Source organism: Dermacentor silvarum, chromosome 7 (assembly GCF_013339745.2).
Source record: "Dermacentor silvarum isolate Dsil-2018 chromosome 7, BIME_Dsil_1.4, whole genome shotgun sequence".
In the NCBI taxonomy this organism is placed as follows: Eukaryota; Metazoa; Arthropoda; class Arachnida; order Ixodida; family Ixodidae; genus Dermacentor; species Dermacentor silvarum.
Window position 1 is genome coordinate 132,526,345 of NC_051160.1, and position 21,356 is coordinate 132,547,700.

Below are 21,356 nucleotides of genomic sequence, written 5' to 3' on the forward strand. Positions count from 1 at the left end.
CCTGAAACAAAGCAGGCTTCCAGCCGTGATAAATGGGACGTTAGAAACTTAGTGCAACAGGAAAAAAACAAGATGTCAGTTTTCTGTGTCAATACAACTTTCAGTTCGTTTTTGAGCTCTACACTACAGCAGTGCTGAGTCAAAGCGAAAATTAAATGTTATTTGCGATAAGAATTTTCGCCAGTTACAACGGCTACATTTCCTTCAAAGAAAGCTCGCGATTCAAATACCATTATGCGTCGCAGTTTGCCGAGGAGGTATGGCATTGAGTGCAATGGACCGTCAATCCTCGTCACTCTGCGTTGCGAGTTGATGAATAAGCGCAGTGCTGAGTCAGTCGGGCATAATCGTTTGGGTTTTCATAGGATATATTGACAACGAAAATCGCGTTTGAAAACTTTGTCGCACACTTGGAATAATACGCACGAAAACTAGCAAAGCTTGCGATACATGAAAATGACAATACTTCCCTTCATGCCAGCGCTTCATTCACGGCTACGATCTGCTGATGTACCTGTTCTAAATTAATTCTGATGTCATAGAACATTTTGTTACGTGCGATTAGAATCTGTCACCATCGCCTGAACGGCTCGAGTGCAATCGGCATTCAGTAACAAGACACGACCTTGAGCTCAGGTTGTCGTTTACTGGTAACGCCAGACCGCTAATGTCTTATTTTTTGTACAGCGCATAAAAGTCATTTAAAAGTGGTTAACCGAAGCCGGTTGGGCCAACTAACGACAGATTACTCAGTAAGAAGAATTCTATGCGCGTCGTCTGCTTACACACGGAGCCGCCAGCTGACTTTGAGATTATTTACTTTTTGTACGCGCCTTGATTTCGCTTAGAAAGCACTCTCAGATGTTCAAGTTTGGATACTGTAACTGCTACGAGAAAATACAATGTAAATAGAATCGAAAAGAAGCTGGGCTTGTGGCCGCAACGCGACCACAGCAGAAAAAATACCGCCGCCGCCTGCGGCGGCCGCTCGGTTAGTTGGCCTAAATTTCTTTTACTATGGTGCCCCTAGCGGCACGCGCTGACTCTATATCAAACTGAGGCGGGAGTTTCGTGACCAGAAAAAGCTATTAAGGGACTATGCTATTACTCAAGAGCTCCAGCTTGATAGTCACACTACTGCAGCACTTCTATGACAAGCGCGCCGACGGAAGGTGTTAATTCATTTTCTCGGCTTTAAGAACTCACCGTAGTAAGGGCAGCTACGCCAACCCTGTGAAGCTTTCCACACCGTTAAGTACTGTTTCGGATAGTCTTTCAGAAATAAATTATACTGTATCCTGTGAAAGGTGATCATCCGCAAAGGTCAAAGAACAAATTACCAGTCACAATAAACTAGAGAGCAGGCCAAATGGTGGTACTTTGAAGTCTTCAAAAAAAAACTGCCATAACCGTAATCACTATGACTTGACTATACACGAAAGGAACGTATATAATGGGTTGAGCGCATCCGCAAAGAGACGCTCCACCAAGCGCATCCATTAAGAGACCCTACGGCCTATTAAGCAGACATTTAGAATGTCTGTCGAGAAAAGGTATATATATATATATATATATATATATATCCTCTTTCCTACCAATATATATGTATATATTTATATATATATATTGGTAGGAAAAAGGAAAAAAATAGGTCTTGAAAAGAGCACACATAACGGAAGTGGTCACCTACATAGTGCCGATTTCGCAAATTATGGCGATGATCGGAGAATAGTTGTAAAATTCCACAGTGCAGAATTACTGTAGGAACTGTCTAAACGTTCAAGTGCTTGAAAACCACGGAGTACAAACCCAAATATAGACGAGCACATTTAACTTTAAGGAGAAATTGAAGATGGGAAAAGGATGATAAGTGAAGCGGTTCGGAGAAACATTTTCAGTCACCGAACGTGATGGTCACCATAATTTCGATGTGAAACACCCTCTTCATTGTAAAGCAGCGTAGTAGAGAAAAGAATCTGCAGAACTGAAAATAAAAGCGATGCACAGAAGCGATCTTGAATCTTAACGTAAGAAAGTCAGTCGTAGAAGGTGCACTTGGTCGCCGGGTTCATATTTGAACCCACGGGACAGCCGAAGGCTTTGGCGAACGGCGCGAAATTCATCACCGCCTTGTTGCAGTCGCCACCGAAGAGGTTGTCAGCGGGGGTCACAGCGCAAGATGAGAGACATGCGGTGATGAAGAACACTTTCTCTTCTGTCAAATCCTGCAAAGAAGAGCCCCAGTGTTTTATGATTAATGTGTTTTGGTCGTCTTAAACGGTTGCAGAAGCAGCAAGATAAAGGTACTATAGGCAATGCTACAGGCAAATTTCCCGCGTTCTTGATATGTATTCTTGCAACTGGATGCGCATCCACAGCCTGGTACCACTGTTTCAACATGCCGGCACGTCAACGGTTCTCACCCTTGTCAGCATTTCAGGACCTCCTCTCTTTAATCACTGCACAGCGCCGCTAAATGTTTTATTGCTTGGCTTGAGCAGAGAAAAACGGCTCAATAACGCGGCAATTGTTCAAGCCCAGCAGTCGTCCTGCAGCAGGTAGACAGCTCGGAAATGGTCAACGGAAGGTTCTGAGTGGTGTTGCAGAAGTCGGGGGTGTGGTAGCGCTGAACGTAGCATGACAAGTTGATGGCTGGGTGTGACTATACTTCTTTATAGTTTTTTTTTACTAGTTGTATTAACATCCAATTTTTTCGTATTATTGACAGCGCCTCCTGAACACGAAATCTGCAACAGGGATACCAAAGCGAGGACTGGGACTGGTTCATGGGTTGTGGCTCGCCGAAACCTGCGCGTGCCAGTGGTTTATGAGATCGCCTGCCGGCCATCGCGAACAGCAACTTTTATATTCCAACACCCCTTGCACGCTCTGGCCTCGGCGGCTCCAACCGACGGACAGCCCTGCTTTCAGCAGCTTTCATCTCCCCGCTGCCCCTTATGTACCATGGGGATCCTGGCCACCTGCTTTATTATAATTTCAGGTGCTTCGCTTAGGCCTCCGTTTGCCGGTTACGTGTGCCCTCCTAAGCAGTACTTGTAAAGAAATCAATCTGTCATAGCGATGAAAAAAAAAAAAAACACTCCGCAACGAAAAAAGTGCCCCGCTACTTCTGCAACACCAGTCACGACCTTGCCAGTCTCGGCACTTGCCTACAATCAACGTAAGGCCCGATCACATGATGGAGCAGTAATGCTCGCTGGAACCAAATTCGAGTAACGTGATCCCTTTATATCTAGCGTATCGTAGGATGGACACAAATGAAGTGCCCAGCTGCACTCAAGCGGTACAGAAAAAACGCTGACCACTTCATTGCTAGGATTCTTTTAACAAAAGCCTTGTGTCTCATCGCTCAATCGACCTTCAAAGTCATTGAGCGAAAACGCGTCGATGACACGAAAGGTGTAAAAACTATCATCATCAATGGGTCATACCCCCGTAAGCACTCATACCCAGGAAGCAAGCAAGATGGATAATAAATATCATAAAGTGAAAAAGGGAATGAAGATTGATCATAAAGCGAATCAATGGTGATGACTAAGCGAAATACGTGGACGATTCAGGTGAGTTAAAATCAATGGAATTAAGAATGATGACTAAGTGATTTAAGAAAGTGACTAAGCGAATTAGACTAACTGAATTAAGAGGATCAGTAAGCGAATTAAGAGGATGAATCAGCGAATTAAGAGGGATGGCTAAACGAAGAAGTCTAAGCGAGTAAAGGCGATGAGTAAGCAAATTAAGGGGATGAGTAAGCGAATTAAGAGGGATGACTAAGCGTAGTAGACTAAGCAAATTAAAGAGGATATGCACATCATGTGGCCGTATTTAATGCATCAGCACTTGGGCTTTTGCCTTTAGGTCGTCTTAGGGATAACATAAAAGACCCTGTGAATTTTTTTAAACAAGATGCTCGTTACAATTAAGTTTGCTGACCCATTGTTTGTATCAGGTTCCGAAGGGCAAACCGGTAGTTTAAGTAATCGTTATTCAACTATCACCGACCAAGCACTCCGTACAAACAGTTAACCAGCGAAGCTGAAACGTGCTGCCCCGGTGTTTATCAATGGGTTAATCCCGACGGTACAATAAAGTCTCTCGTCTTAGTGTTCCTTAATGAGGTGACACACACGTTCGGCTGCGACGGAGAAAGCGACGCCACTGACGGTTTATATGACCGCAGTCCGCCATTGTCGCTTTGCCACTAGCGATTCTTCAAAATTAAATTGCTTCAAAGTTAACTCTGTCCATCACCTAACTCTATTAATGGCTCATACCCCCTTAAGCAATGCCTCATACCCCAGTATAAACGCGGCCTCCCCATTGCGACGACAGAAGTGAATTTCTACGCTGCAATGATGAGCGGTAACGGAGCCAGCTGTGGAAAAAGACGACGACGATTAACGCGGGAGCAGTGGCACAAGCACTTTCTCGCGGTTGCGCCGTGGGGCGCCAACAAGCCAGCTGTGGAAGACGATGACGACGCTCGAGTCGGTCATTGCTGATGATAGTTTCTGCGCACAGGCGACAGACGGAGGATTCGGCTAGCCATATATAGCTTCACTGTAATATAGTAAAAAAAAAGGCAAATCTCCCTGGACATTTGGCTCCGTGTTTGTTTATTTATACAAGATATCTATTTTGATGCTTCATGGTTGTTATTCGGATAGCAATTAAAAGGACACTCCAAGCGGATTTCTGCCGTCGGCGACGTCGTCGCTATCGCCGTGAGGTTCCGTATGAAGTCCAACGGTGATGAAATCGTCGCCGCGCGCCGTATGCTTGTACGTGCGCGAGGGACGCGCGCTTTCACGGGCAGCGAACGCACGGCTGAGAGCAAACGCGACTTCTTCCGTCGAGCGAAAGGTCGTGGGCGGACGGGAGGGAGGCAGAGGAGACGACGTTTAGCTGCTGCACCAAATGCGCATTTTTATAAGAACGTTGTAAGGTGAGAAGGTGGTAAAGACTTCCGACACTGCTAGACGACTGTCCCATCCTGATGTCATCGAAAACCCCCGAGCCGTCGCCAGAGGCACCGGGAACAGTCACCAACGCCGCGCGCGTTCGATGCGAACGCGGGCAAAACGCCAACGGTGGCGACAACAGTTCTGCGCGTTGCTGGTGCTGCTGAATGTGCAAGTTTATACAGCTGATAAAACTACTATCCATACTCCGTCTCCGTATAGCTCTCTACTAATTTGCGATCGCAATTGATGCTTCGCTTTTCGGGTGAAACTGCGACATTTTTTTCGCAATATGCATGTAAACGTTGCCCGTAACGTAGTCGATGCCTCAAATAGCTCTCCACGAGGCCCTTTTGGAAAGGTTGATAATAGCTGGGAGGTGTAAAACGGCATCGACAGGGAGCGTTTTAGCATGTGACGTTTTTAATGGTTAGGTATTAGAGGAGAGAGGAGAAATTGAAATGTCGCATCGTCCAGCTGCTCTTCTTTGCATCGACTAGAGTTAGCTAGTGTGATTCCTTCACCGCACTGCACAGCCAAAATACCGCGTCGTGTAGACACTACAAGCTCCACCGACTTTTTAAGGGCGGAGCTCCTTAGGGTGTTGGTCTGTCCCTCCTCTGTAGTATGTAGTTGTAGTAGTTGTAGTAGTTGTCGTCGTCGTAGTAGGTAGCCACGTCTAGTTTTATGAAAAGTTGTGTCCGTAGCGCGGAATCGAACCAAGGACCCCTCGCTTCCGAACGCGCGGCGCTAGCCACTACGCCACGAAGCCCACATGGACACACGCACCACGATGACAATAAATACCCAACATTAACGAAAGACTGCGCGTTTCTCACGCGTTTGTGCTAGCGCGTTACGGCCCGTGTAAGAAGCTGGTGTAAGACGCTGTGGCCTCTCCGCCTTACCCCCGTATTCGTAAACGCTCCTCGACTTGAACTTGACTTGCCTCGCCGGAGCCGGCGCTTTGGACACCATGGAGGAAGGATGTTGGACACTCTCCAATATTCTGGGTCACTCTACTAGGGGCGCTGCGGTGCACAAGGGCGTAAAGCCCCTATATAAAAAAGTAGCGTCACGCTTTGAAGAATGCCGCCGCCTCCTCGCACACCCTGTCCGAGGCCGACGCCGCGTCGCTGAGCCGTGCTCCCTCAAGGGCTGCAGAAGATAGCGCCAACCTTTCCCTTTCCCTCAAGAACCACTTATCGTCGGTATTGGCCTAATGGCATCACGTGGACCGTCGAGCCCCCGGGCGCTGGCCGCGTTTGTTTACGATCACGCTCCATCGCCATTTTCGCCCGAGAAGCGTTTACCGACTGGCGAGGAGCACGACGATAGTGGCGAACACAGTCGGCGATCGTCGAATCTGATCAGCGGCGAAAGATAAACAAGTGCACGTGTTTCAAGCGGTGTAGGCGGCGCAACGGTCGAAAAAGGAGCGCGAAAGAGAGGAGAAACGAGGAGGAGGGAAGGCGGAGGAGGAGAGTGTCGCTACTTTTTATATATAGGGACTTTACAAGGGCATTCGTTCCCGACGCGCGCTCTCTTTCTTTCTCGTCCGTAGCTAGGGGCGCTGCGGTGCACAAGGGCGTTCGTTCCCGACGCGCGGTCTCTTTCTCGTCCGTAGCTAGGGGCGCTGCATTGCACAAGGGCGTTCGTTCCCGACGCGCGCAATCTTTCTCTCTCGTCCTGTAGCTGTGGTTTACCCGAATGATCCCCCGGTGCTTCGCCCACTCATCATCATTCACTTCGTGGATATGCGGTGATTTCTTTTTCACCTCATTTCGTTGCGATGCACGGCGCGCTTTCATTGTTAGTAGTACGCTCTCGCTATTGAATGATTCGAAGTCACGTGCCATAATAGGTGACGCTGCAGGCTGTGCGTCTCACAAAGACGCACGATTTTCATTCTGTGGCTGCAAACGGCACTCCCTCGAGAGGAAGTGCGTGCGGGATTACGTTGGTAATTTCAGATTTTCCGCAGCCTACAGCCGTTTGTTACTTCAGAGGCACGATTGCCACCACGTGATCAACGCACAGGGATTGTCAGTTTTCAATGCCCAAACTCATTGGGATCTCTTTAACAAAATTTACAGTCTATCTCAAAAACGAAATTGAAGTTTACTGTTGCGATTGAGCTCCTTGGACGGCGTACAAACAATACGTTGATTTGTCATTGCGCCTTCCAGCGCGCGAAACAATTGCTTCTGTGGAGCAGGAAACTAGCGCCCGCGGAAGCGATATCACCATGCATGTCGGAACGCTGGCGCAATTAGAAGCGCCACCAACGTCGCTACCGGCGTTGCACCGTGAAGGTGCGCGACATGAGACTGACGAAAACCGTCGGCGTTTGTCAGCTTCAAATGAAAGGATTGGATATGTTTAGCTTGACGTTTACTGCCTGTTTCGCTAGATCAGTTTTTGTACCGCGGTTACCACGCACGTAGCCACTCAGCAAAAACGTTAATGTGTATTCCCGCCGTGCTCTCCCATCAGCGCAAGCAACAACGGTGCCCTTGCTATGACAGTGCCAATTGAGTGGAGCTTGATGGTGCGTCCACTTGGCTTCGTTAATTTTGCAGCCGTAGCGGTGATACTCAACGCGCATCTCATGGGAATTGTAATCCTGCGCGCAAGTTCCTTTGCTACGACTCGCCTCTATGAGAAACCATTCGAGTCGCACGGTCCTGCGACGGTGAAATACAGGACGTTAAAAAGCCGGCAGATCCGACGCCCCGCGGGAATCGATGTCATGCGAAGCAGTGTGAGATGAGCCTACCAAGTTAACGAAACGACCATGAGAGCACCAAGACGTAGTCGTCTCTTTCATTACCTGCATGACACGCATACCATGACATTCATGTCATGAGTCCGCAGGAGTCCCTTTAGCTACACATAAGAGACCTTAAGGTGAAAGCTTTAGTCAAGCTCGTGACTATGACTTTTCCTTCACTTAGTACCACGTCCGAATCCATTTCAGTGGTTTTTGAGTGCTAATCTTTTTTCGTTGAGTCATTGGCGTTTTTGCTGAGCCATGCTCATGTCTGACTTCTACCATCATTCTTTAGTGTTTCCTTCACTTAGTACCCCCATTTCTTTCTTAACCTACCTGACACGCATCCTCAGGAGTCCTTGTAGCTACACCTAAGAGACCTGAAGGCGAAATCCTTAGTCATACTCATGACTATGACTTCGACCATCTACCTTCAGCCTTTTCCTTCACTTAGTAACACATCCGAACCGATTCCTAGGGTTTTCGAGTGTTAATCTTTTTTCGGTGAGTCATTCTCATTTTTGCTGAGTCATGGTCATGATTGTGACTTCTACCACAGTCGTTTAGTGTTTCCTTCACACAGTGCCCACGTCCAAACCCATTTCAGTGGTTTTTGAGTGTTATTCTTTTTTCGCTGAGTCATTGTCATTCTCCTGAGCCATGCTCATGACTGCGATCGACTTCTACCATCATCCTTTAGTGTTTCCTTTGCTTATTACCAACGTCAGAACCCGTTTCAGTGGCTTTTGAGTGTTAATATATATTCGCTGAGTCATTGTCATTTTTGCTGAATCATGATCATGAATATTACTTCTACCAGCCTCCTTTAGTGTTTCCTTCTCATAGTACCGACGTCCGAACCCATTTCAGTGGTTTTTGAGTGTTAATGTTTTTTTTCCGCTGAGTCATTGTCATTTTTGCTCAGTCATGGTCTTGACTATGACTTCTACCAACATCCTTTAGTGTTTCCTTCACTTAGTATCCACGTCAGAGCCCATTTCAGTGGTTTTTGAGCGTTAATATTTTTCGCAGAGTCATTGTCATGACCTACATGACACGCATGTCATTACATTTATGTCATGACCTACCACTTATGTTCTTGAGACACTCCTGTCATACTATGATAATTTTGGTTCCTACCAAGTTAACGAAACGACCATGAGAGCACCATGACGTAGGCGGCTGTTTCATGACCTACATGACACGCATGTCATCATATTCATGTCATGACCTATCATTTATGTTCGTGGTATGCTCCTGTCATAGTGTGCCAATTTTAGTACATACCATGTTAACGAAACGACCATGAGGGCACAAAGCCGTAGGTGGCTAGATAAATAGTGGAGGCGCTGGCTTGGGCGGTGTTTTAAATGCGAAGCATTTCTTGGCGAACATTTGCCACTTTCACAGTATCTATCTATCTAGCCGCCTACGTCGTGGTGCTGTCATGGTCATATCGTTAACTTGATATTTACCAAAATTGGCATACTATTACAAGGGTGTATGAAGAATAATAATGATAGGTCATGACATGACTATAATGACATGTGTGTCATGTAGGTCATAAAACAGCTGCCTAAAATGACAATGACTCAGAAAAAAAAAACATTAGCACTCAGAAACCACTGAAATGGGTTCGGACTTGGGTACTAAGTGAAGGCAACACTAAAGGATGATGCAAGAAGTCATAGTCATGAGCATGACCAAGCAAAAATGACAATGACTTAGCGAAAAAAATGAACACTCAAAAACAAATGTAATGGGTTCGGATGTGGTACTCAGTGAAGGAAAAGCCTTAAGGTCAATGGTTGAAGTCATAGTCATGAGCATGGCTAAGGGTTTCGCCTTAAGGTCTCCAAGGCATTGCTAAAGGGACTCCTGAGGACTCATGACGTGAATGTCATGACATGCGTGTCATGTAGGTCATGAAAAAGCCGCCCACGTCTTGGTGCTCTCATGGTCGTTTCGTTAACTTGGTAGGCTCCCCTCCCCGTACACTGCTTCGCATAACATCGATTCCTACAGGGCGTAGGATCTGCCCGCTTTTTTTTTCGTTTTGAAATCCGCGGTGCAGGCCTGAAATATCTTCAAGATATAGTTTTTGTGTAATTTGGTTATGTCAAGCCAATATAAAGAGTATTCGTACCCCAAATAAAATTACATTCACGTCAGAACTCCTTGATGGTGCACGTATCTCTAGCCCCACCATGGTGTATAAATGTACGTACGTGTGCTAACAACAGCGATGCAGTTACCAAACTGATGCAAAAGAATTCGGCTCTCAAGGAAACATCATGACTCCTCATCTCACTCATATGCACCGCATGAATACTCGAAAATTATGGCTGTATGATTCATTCTTGAACAGCGTTGGGTCATTCACAAAAATAAACATGCTTATTGAGCCATCTCAGAAACATTTGTACATATTTTCGATGCGTTTTCAAATTGTTCTGGCTTCGATGCAGAAGTGCAAGTAAGTGTGCTGTCGGGACCTTGCTTGAGCATATTGCGAAAGTATTTATTATGCCCTAAAAATTGATTCACCAAAATATGCACTTCGCTGGTTTGAGTGCAGCACTTAACAATTTGTGTGCACGGCTGTCTTGAGTATGAATAGACTGCACAGTCACATAAAATTGTTTCGAAAATGCCAGCGCTACAACGATGACGCTCAATCTCATATAATTATGCCCTTCAGACTTATGACGTAGCTCGGCTCCACAATTTAAATAGTGAAACTTTTGTGAAATCCAAGCATATAGCCAACAATTTGCACCGTATGTAGTAATGGACGTTCCTGTAACACTTTCGTGTGAAGTAACACGCCAAATTCGCATAGAGCTGCCAAGTTTATTTTCTTATCTTTCATCACAAAAAAAAAACGAGACCACACCAGTTTAACAGCTGGATAATCGAGAGCATCCTGTATTCAAAATTGTGTCTCAGTGGAAGAATAATACTTCCAAGTAGATGTAGGTAATCTCCTAATAACCACAGATAGCTTATTTTCTGAGCTGTGTAACTGGTTACACCCAGTTCTGCTGCAGCTCCCTGTCCTTACCACATATCAATAGGAAATGGGCAGCCATACCACCTACTTTTCTCTGTTACCCGTTGGTTTGGGAAACGCCCCGCACTCAAGATTGACGTCTACTTAGCATCGTGGTAGTGTAATACCATAAATATATTAAAGTGGAAAGAACGGACGAAGCATAAGTCTAGCAATATCATTTTGTAGTTGTATCTCTGCGTTACGCAGTAGCAGCCTTTATGGCACGTCTAAACAACGGTATTATTGATACCAAGAGGACGACATTCCACATAAAATGTGTTTTTTCGTGCCACAAACATGATTTTCGTGCCACAAACTATGAGCGCACCGTAGTCGGGGACTCCGGATTAATATGAACCACCTGTGGTTTATTAGCATGCACCAAAATCTATGTACCAGAGCATTTTCGCATTTCTCCCCCATTGCAATGTGGGCGCCACGCCCAAGGTACCACCTAAGACCTCTGGCTAAGCAGCACACTGCCCAAGGGACTAAGCTACCGTGGTGGACTAGAGATTTCCGAAATTGACACTCACCGGCGTTAGCTGGGCCTCATTTTGATTGACGTTTCGCTTGAAAGCTTCGTACGCCACCTCCATCGCTGGAACCTCGGGGAAAATGCTGACGTTCTTAGGCAAGGCAGCTTTGCGTGCGATTCTTCAAGGTGTCCCGCATGACCTTGCTCAACCAATCCAACAGGAACTCGCCTTGCTGGTTGATCTGTAGTAAGCAATTGGTTTATAATTCGACTGACAAGGCCCAGTCAGTGTTTTCTTTCTGCGAAATAAACTTTGGCCGATGGGTTTAAATGCGGATTGCAATTGCACGGATCCACAGAGCACAGCTGAAATAATGACTGTAACAAAACGCTACTGGAGCAGAATACAAATTAAGAAAAAATATTAGTAAACCTGCAAGTATATTAATTGCGTCATATATACGAAGAAGCCAGAACACTGATATTACACACTTATGTATTTTGTTTGCATTATTCCGAATTGCTATATTTCTGAAACAGACAGCTTCTTGACCCGTGTTGCTTCATGTACCTGAAATTGAAATGCCGCCAGCCCTAATTACAACACAGTGCTAATTCTAAACTAAGTGTAAACAGCATGAGGTGCTCATTTTCTTTCTTTCTCGCACAAAAGCTGCGCGGTTTCACAGCGATGGTAACAGTGGCAATATATATATATATATATATATATATATATATATGCGCTCCGTGTTACCGACATTCAACTTAAAATAACAGCCTGCGTACCTCTGTGTTTGTGCCATACTTTTTTACGCTGCTTTTTTTTTCTCCCAATACCTCTCCATTAATGGAGAAAGCAGTTGTCTTGTATTCGTCAATATGATGTTATACGCGCGTGCAGTCCTCCAATGCGTTACAGGAACGCCGCCTACGTACCACCTTTCAATTTGTCTTCCTAATAGCATCCGAACGAATGAACATTTGTTTTCACTGATGAATGTGCCTATAATTGCTGATGGTCCTGTAAGTTCCACTGGCTTTTGCAAGGTGCACTGGTGTGGCGCCTTGTGCAGAATATGTATTTCGCTTTGTGACGATCGTATGGGTTGCTGTTCCTGGTCAAGTACAGATGAGCGGTGCGAAATCGTTTTCTCTCGGGTCGACCGCCTTAGCGAAACTCGGTTGTTGTAAATAAAATCGGGGCACTCGTTTCTCCTACTCAGTTATTGCGAAGCGATGCCCTCGACTCTAGCAGTTTTGATCCTTTCAGGTAGCATTCTTGGATTTCTTGCTTAAGTTGCCCACTCTTACGCTCACGTACCACATGACGCTTGCAGCAGACGGGACGCGATGCTTCAGTAGGCGCTTACAGTAGTATCCCGACGAAGCCTCATCAAACAGTAGATGGAATTGAAGCACACTCATTAACTAAAGCAATGCATTACCCAAAGCACCTAATTGGCTGAGGAATACAGCCCATACCTTAGAAGCGAAAATTGGAATCAAGCCTGTGAACAGTGCACCTACAAAAACCAATGAAACTTACAGGACCATCAGCAATGATAGGCACTAAGTGCAAAAAGGACATGACACATTGTAAACATGGATTGTAAACGTGGATGAAAGATATTCATCCTTGCAACAACAAAAACCAAAACATAGCGCCGACAAGACCTTCAATGGCTGTTTTTGAACCCATTTGAGCACATGGTGCACGGATGTTCAATCCCTTCCATTGAAGACAACCTGCCTGATCCATGACCGTATGTTTCGCTTCGAAATATGTCACCGCAAGACTTGCTCTTAGAATAAAGTAGACTTGCTCGGACATCATCACCAAAACTGCAAATACTCCATCGTGGCTATAGATGTCAATCAAGGACCCTTCTAGAACGTGGCCCACGAAGCAGTAATCCAAAACCTCCGAGAATCCAATTATAATAAGTGAAATTTTCGCTACGTGCAAAACGTCGTCGCCGAAAGAACTGGCCCCAGTCGGCGTCGGCCACATAAGAACTGCGACATTCGAGACTATGCAGCAAAGGCACACCCAAACGCGCAGTAATTTCACCTCCTCTTTAACATAGTGATGCTGAAGCAGCCTAATGAGCTCAATGAAACGGAAGGACTAAATCATGCCTGTGCACCGACATTACACTATGGAGAAGAGCCTCAAACACCTGAAAGCAGCAGGAAGTTCTGCAAACAGCAGTTGACTGCATTGAACGATATCTGCGCACACGCGGTCTACAATGTGCAATCTGGAAAGGAATAATGGTGTCAGTGCTAGCATTCCCAAATGTCATTCTGTGCTTCAATTCGGATCTCTTTTGGGGGTTGGAAGTTAACCAAAGATTGGTCGGCCGGATGGCTTTGGGAGCCCGCGGTGAAACATCAAATGAGGCCGTGCAGGGTGACATGGGTTGTGCCTCTTTTGAAGCCAGAAAGAAGTACAGCAAAATTAGTTATGAAGAAAAGCTCAGGAATATGTATCAAAAATTAATGGGCTAATGAAGTGCGCAAGTATCTGCACCTGAAAAGCGTGGACACAGAATGGAGGAACAAGTCAAGAAAGCTAGCAACGTAGTACAGGATAACTGAAACTGTATACGGAAAACCAGGAGCCATCAGAAAGAGAGAAAAGAGGCGGTGAATTGGATGCAAAGAATGGAAACAAAAAGGACCATGGAGATTTACAGCAATGAGAAAACAGAAATTAGAAGGAAAAATCTGTACGATAACACAATGTGGCTGGAGCCTATTGCCTAAAGACAAAAACATACCGGAGCTAATATTCGGAACTAGGCACATCCTAATGGAATTCGAAAGGATTTACCCAATGAGAACAGCAGATAACGTACACCTTCCAGAAGCGCAACGTAGTACAGGATAATTGAAACTGTATACAGAAAACCAGGAGCCATCAGAAAGAGAGAAACGGAGATGGTGAATTGGATGCAAAGAATGGAAACAAAAAGGACCATCGAGATTTACAGCAATGAGAACACAGAAATTAGAAGGAAAAATATGTACGATAGCACAAAGGGCAGTGCCTTGGTATTTGTGGCTGGAGCCGGTTGCCTAAGGACAAAAACATATCGGAGCTAATATTCGGAAGCAGCACATCCTAATGGAATGCGAAAGGATTTACCCAATGAGAACTGTAGATAACGTAGACCTTCCAGAAGCGCTTGGGTTTAATGTGGACGGAAGCACCAACCGGTCAGCAGTCAAGACAAGCAAGACACTTTTAGAGCATTGGTGTAAAAAAAGCAGCGAAGAGATACGACCTGATTTGGTCTCTTACAGTCATAGGTAGCGGTACAAGGTAGATATTGAGAAAAAAAAGTATTAATAAAATGTATACAAAATTGCTAGATAAAAAAGCCGGCAGGTCCCACGCTCTGTGGGAATCGATGCTATGCGAAGCAGTGTTAACGAAACAACCATGAAAGCATGAAGACGTAGGCCGCGCTTTCACGACCTACATGACACGCATGTTATGACATTCATGTCATGACTCTTCAGGAGTCCCTTGAGCTACACCTAAGAGACAGGTGCAAGCCTTTGTCATGCTCATGACTATGACTTCTGCCCTCATCCTATACTGTTTCCTTCACTTAGTGCCCACATCCGAACCCATTCCAGTGGTTTCTGAGTGTTAACCTTTTTTCGCTGAGTCATTGTCACTTTTACTCTGTCATGATTATGACTATGAGTTCTATCCATCATCCTTTAGTGTTTCCTTCACTTGGTGCTCACGTCCGAGCCCATTCGAGTGGTATTTGAGTGTTGATCATTTTTTTCGCTGAGTTATTGTCAGTTTTTGCTGTCATGCTCTTATGACAATGATTTCTACCACCATCCTTTAGTGTTTCCTTCACTTAGTACCCACGCCAGAACCCATTTCAGTGGCTTTTGAGTGTAATCTTTTTTCGCCGAGTCATTGACGTTTTTCTTGAGTCATGCTCATGACAATGACTTCTGCCATCATCCTATAATGTTTCCTTCACTTAGAATAACACTCAAAAGCCACCGAAATGGGTTCTTACGTGGGTACTTTCTTCGCTGAGTCATTGTCATTATTGCTCAGTCATGGTCATGACTATGACTTCTGCCATCATCCTACAGTGCTTCCTACACTTAGTGCCCACTGTCCGAACCCATTCCAGTGATTTTTGAGTGTCTAATCTTTTTTCGCTGAGTCTGTCATTTTTTCTCGGTCATGCTCATGACTATAACATCTACTAGCATCCTTTACTGTTCCCTTCACTTAGTACCCACGTCCGAAACCGTTTCAGTGGTTTTTGAGTTAATCTTTTTTTTGCTGGGTCATTGTCATGACCTACATGACACACATGTCGGGACATTTATGTCATGACCTATCACCCAAGTTCGTCATACACTGCTCTCATACTATGCCAAGTTTGGTACCTACCAAGTTGACAAAACGACCATGCGAGCACCAGGACCTAGGCGGCTGTTTCATGACATACATGACACGCATGTCATAATATACATTCAAGTCATGACATATAATTTATGTTCGTCATATACTCTTGTCATTGTATGCCAACTTTGGTAGACACAAGTTCACGAAATGACCATGAGAGCACAAATACGTAGGCGGCTAGATAGATAGATAGACAGATAGATAGATAGATAGATCGATAGATACTGTCGAAGTAGCAAATGTTCGCCAAGAAATGCTTCGCATTTAAAACATGTATAGCTTACCTGATTAAATCAAGCAGGCTAGGTGACTATTTTCACCACCCCATTTCAAAGCGGATGTCATTAAATCATCATCATCATTATCATCATCATCATCAATCCGGTTGTGCGGGGGAAAGAAAAAAAAATCTGAAACCCGTCTGAGCTCACAGCGTTCGCCGCAAGCGCTTGCCGCGAAATATTTCGGTTACATAAGCTGCAGTTGCCGGGAAGCGGCAGCTGTAGCATACGAAGCGGGGAGTGATGTCCCTACACTTTCATATATAAAAGACGAACCCGCCTAGCAACTTTCATTTTTGCTGTGATAACGCTATGGAAAGGCCCCGCGTAGTTAGGACTAGCGAAGAGCAGCGTGAACACAATAAGCGGCGGCGGAGCAGCAACGTCAGTATGCACAACGGCGTCGTGCTCAGGCTTGGCAGGACCCAGTTCAAGGCTGCGTCACATAGTTCGATCAGATGAAGTTACACCAAAGCTTAACTGGCCAACCACCTTCCCAGTGTGGATCGGAGCCCACTTTCTTCGGTTTAGACCCCGATACGACTTCGAGGACTTAGTGAGAAATTTTTGGGATGCTATTTTTGACACTACAGTTTCCTCCAACGTATTTGTGCAATCGACTATAAAGAAGTGCCAGACGGCATTACGCAATCACAGCTGCGCCACTCAGGAGCTGGAGGAATGTTGTGCGCCTTAAGCCGTTCTACCAGCGCTAACCAACTATGGGACTTAAAAAAAATTGCTTCGTTATTTCGCTTTGTTATTTTGCTTTGCCACCGTGTGCTTTTGTTTTTCGCTCTGGTGTTATGCTTGTAGCATCACGACGATACATTTTAAGAGGGGGCATTGACACGAGTACTTGTTTGTCTTTTTGTCTTTTTTTAGTAACCTAACTTCATCGCACCAATGTATGTTTTGGCGAACTACATCTAGAGAAGAAAATAAATCAGTTTGGAAGTTTACAGGCACATGATGCATTTCCGCCGTATATTTGCATGACGGGTTCGAGCGGGCTCTCATTGCCAGACATCTCCTATATCCAGCTGTTTTTGTGGAGCAGTGGGGCAAAGTATCGCGCAATTTCACATTGAATGGCAATATGGTAGCGTGTCACTGCTTTCTTTACATGTGGGCTTGCCTTGTGGAAATCTAGGCGAACGCTGATTGTAATTGTTTATACATCAATACTTGTTTCTCTTCGTCGCTCACAAAAATTATTTCAAGATTTCCATTCCGTATGCGCGCAGCATTATGTTTCCGCCTCTTTATGATCCTTACCTCAAGCCCCTCATTATCAATGGACTTGATAAGCTCCCGAGCATACAGATACAAGATGCCGCCGTGCAACATGGCGTTGGTGCCATCGCGGTAGTAGAGTGGCGGTGCCAATGCTCCGAGGGCTACAGATAGACGGTTGAGTAGGTGCACGTATTCCACGTATGGCAGCTGAGTGTTGTCGCCGAGGAGCAGTTCCTGTTCAGCGGCCTCGGTGCCGAACATTAGACGCTGGCTGCGACGCGTCTGGATCCAGTACTCCACGAACGACGCAGCGGTGTCGGTGAAGTTTTCGTAGACTTCCTCAAGTGCCTTCGCAGCGAAGAACTTGTCCGAAGGCCACACTACGGTGCGCACGCTAGTCAGCTTCGCCGCGGCAAAATGTTTCGTCTCGTTGTCGAGCCACGAAGAAGCCCACGTTTTTTCCACGGCAACCTGCACGAGGAAATGTTTGGCTCGTGAAATTAGTCACAGGCCTAAGGCTCGTGCTTAATAGATCTGTTGACGTTGCTAAAATTTTTTTCACGTTTCGAGAGTTTGCACAGCCACAATTAGAAAAGGCCGCATACATAACCTAGACGCGATGGGCGCAGATGAGGCATGTCGTCGTTCCTAATTTAATTGTCAGGGTGAGGCTGCGAGCCAAGAAGCAGAGTGCGTTTTGATCGATGGCCGTGGCTCCAGCCACACGAGATGAGCAGCGTGATGGCATGTCATTATACCCAGTGACGACGATGCTACTGCAAATGGCTGCCCCTGCAGAGATGTTATGCAAATGGAGAGGATGGCGCGTGCATACAAAGGTGTAGACACGGCTCCAACGGGTTTATGGGCAATTGTTAAAGCAAACCGCACTGGTTGTAGCTAAAATACGTCAGATGGATGGCGCTGGATGCTTCAAAGCGGGAGTGGGGTGTGATGTCGAGACTTCGTCGGCGACAGGGCTGCTGCATAACAAAAACTCCCAGGTGGTAACCAGCGGCGCGGCGCTAAGTGCATTTGGCCTGCACGAACGCTTTGGCACACTGAGGCACTCACCTGCTGCCTGGACAAGGTCACTTTGTCATGGTCGTGAACGCGAGGCTGAAATGTGGTTCCAAACCAATCAGAAATGACATCAAATATGGCCGTGCGATTGAAGCGCGACTACATCTCGCGGGCAAATACACTAGTTGATGAAAATTGTGAGTGTAAACGTCATCAAAAGACATTTGAAGAAGTTTAACAGGAAAATGTGAAGTCACAGGATGTTCACTTCCATCGACGAATAATTATGAGTACGAAACTGTGCAAGCTTTCTGAAGTTTGCACGTGGCCATGCGTGTTGAGGTATAACCAGAGTCTATTACCTTAATTAACAGTGTAATATCGTCAAAACTCTCTCGTTCGTATCCATAAAAAGCAATGGCAGTATAGATTATATTAACCTTATAACATTTCATCAGTAACATTATCTCTTATGTGCCTTTTCACTAAATATTATGTTTAAAAAAGTAGGGGTGGCACGTGTGCTGTGTTAGTGAAAAATAAAGTGTGGTTTTTAAATTCTATCAATGTAATGTTGATTTTATCAAGCCACCGAAATAACAGATGTGTGTTGGTACTAAGGACACATGCACGTGGTACTCAGTTCAAAGCCTGGGTGAACCTATTGCTGTGAAATCAGTGCAAAACTCTCAAGGCTCACCGGTGTAATGCCTGCCGTTAAAGAATCGAGGCTATAAATACAGAGGGGTGTATCCGTATCACATTGTGACGTGTTGTTGTGGCGTATATTGTCACCTCTACCGATCGCTTCATTGAAAGTGCAGTACGGTTCCGGGATGTCCATCGGGTAATCCCTGAACAGCCAATGTGGATTGAAATGCCGGGTAAACTGCCAGCATTGAAAAAATTTTTATCTGTCGGGCCAGTTGAAATTTAGCTGACAGGTTTTATCTTTTGTATTTAGTTCCTGTTTTGCATTCTTGTTGGTGTATAATGTAAAAAGTCGGCAATAAAGAAAAAAAGGTATATTCGCACCTACTTACGCCTCATTTGTATTGCGTACTCTACGATGGGGTGTGATGTGAGCTGAACCAGTACACGACTTAAAGCAACAAGCCTCGAACGACAAACGTTGATTTTTTTACAGCGAAGCTGTCTATGGCTAGGATCGCAGGTTTCCTTAGTGGCGTACCATCGACAGAAAAATATCATCAATGGGTCATACCCCAAAATGCAATGGCTCATACCCACATCAGGCAGAGACTACAAGAACTCATGAACGTGAAGCGAACAGCGCATACATTCTTTGGGATCACGCATGCAACACACAGAGCAGTATACGTTTCAATAAACAAGCTCAACATAAGCATAAGAACCACATAATTGATAAGGGATAACGTGCGTGTTCAAATCTCCCAATAATATTATCACGCAGTTAACATGCGATGCTTTGGCAAAACAGTGTTCTTTCAATAATGATTGACATTCGGAGAGCACGCGTTCCACTACGCACTTGGGCGTTCTCATTACAGTTGCTGGCGGCCGCAGGTGCCAGCCTACCTCTCCTCATTTCTCCCCTCTTAATAGCGACCGTCCCGGTTGGTTTGGTACAATGAAGTTCACAGAGTGATAGGGCAACTGCAATGGCAAATGTGGTCACAGATATCAAAGAATATGCACACTGCGCTGGATGGCGAATCCTTTGAGGGGTGCACTTCAATCACCGGCGTAGTAGGGCAATATCACCCGGACCGATTTCTTGAACTCAATTATATCGCTTCTAATGGAATCAATCAACAATTTAAGGCGCAGCTTTCGGGCGCCCGTTTCTGCGGCGTCACTGAGTGAACGAGCCCAGTAAAAATGAAAGAGCGAACGCGCAGCGAGAGATGAAAGACGCGAGCCGCGAAAGGTGCAGACCAATGAGTGCGGCCCCTTCAGTGACGTCCTCACGGGCAACTGGTGATATGCGGACCCGTCCGACCACTCGATGCGCACTCTTATCTGGTCACAGCCGGAGCGTTATCGTTTGCTCGTGTCAGCTCTTGTTGGTTAGCTTGGTGCGGTCTCGTTCGGGCGTGTTTCCATTGCCATGGATTACGAGTGCATTACAGCGAAGCTGCATATGGCGAGGCGCAACCAAAATCCGCCCGTCCGATGTGCGCAGAAACTATCATTATAAGGAATGGCTCGGGCGTTGTGGTACTCTTCCACAGCTGGTTCGTTATTGCATGAACGCGCTCGTGCCAACTGCTCCCGCTTTTGTCGTCGTCGTCTGCTTCCACAGCTGGCTACGTTGCCGCTAACCATTCCAGCGTAGAATTTCACTTCTCTTCTGTCGTCGTAATGGGGAGGCCGCGTTTACGGTAGTATGAGCCATTGCTTAAGGGTGTATGAGCCATTCATTGTCTTACGTGACGTGCAGATTTAATTTTGAAGCAATTTAATTTTGGAGAATCGCAAGCGGCAGTGCGACAACGGCGAACTGCGGGCATACCGTCAGTGACGTCATTCTCTCCGTCGCAGCCGAAAGTGTGTGTAACCTCTTTAAGAAACACTAAGACGTAACCAATAATTCAGAAATACTTGATGATCCGTTGGGATTAACCCAGTGATAAACACCGGGGCCGCACGTTTCAGCTTCGCTGGTTAACCATCTTCACGGAGTGCTTGGGCGGTGATATTTTTTTAAATGATGACACTAAAGGGATATGTCCAGATGGAAGGGTTTTTCGAGTTATCCATATCCGATTCTGTACAACAAGACGGACCCTGAATACAAGGATGCGGACGCGACACCCAGTACCTCATTCTTCTCTTCGCAACGCGGCGACGCTGTAACAGAAGGGAGCACACCAGCTTGATTATCATCAGTGGCAACGACGTCGTCATCTTCATAAGAAATCACTCGCGTGAACGAAGGAGGAAGAACGTAAACACAGCGCTGACCTGTCAGAAGACGAAGGAAATAGTACGCGATATCTCGCACCCACAAATCGGAGGCGAGATTTTCAAGTTGTCACGTGAGTGCCGCAGCGTCTCGCCGCCAGTTGGTGCGGCCGCTGTGCCGCA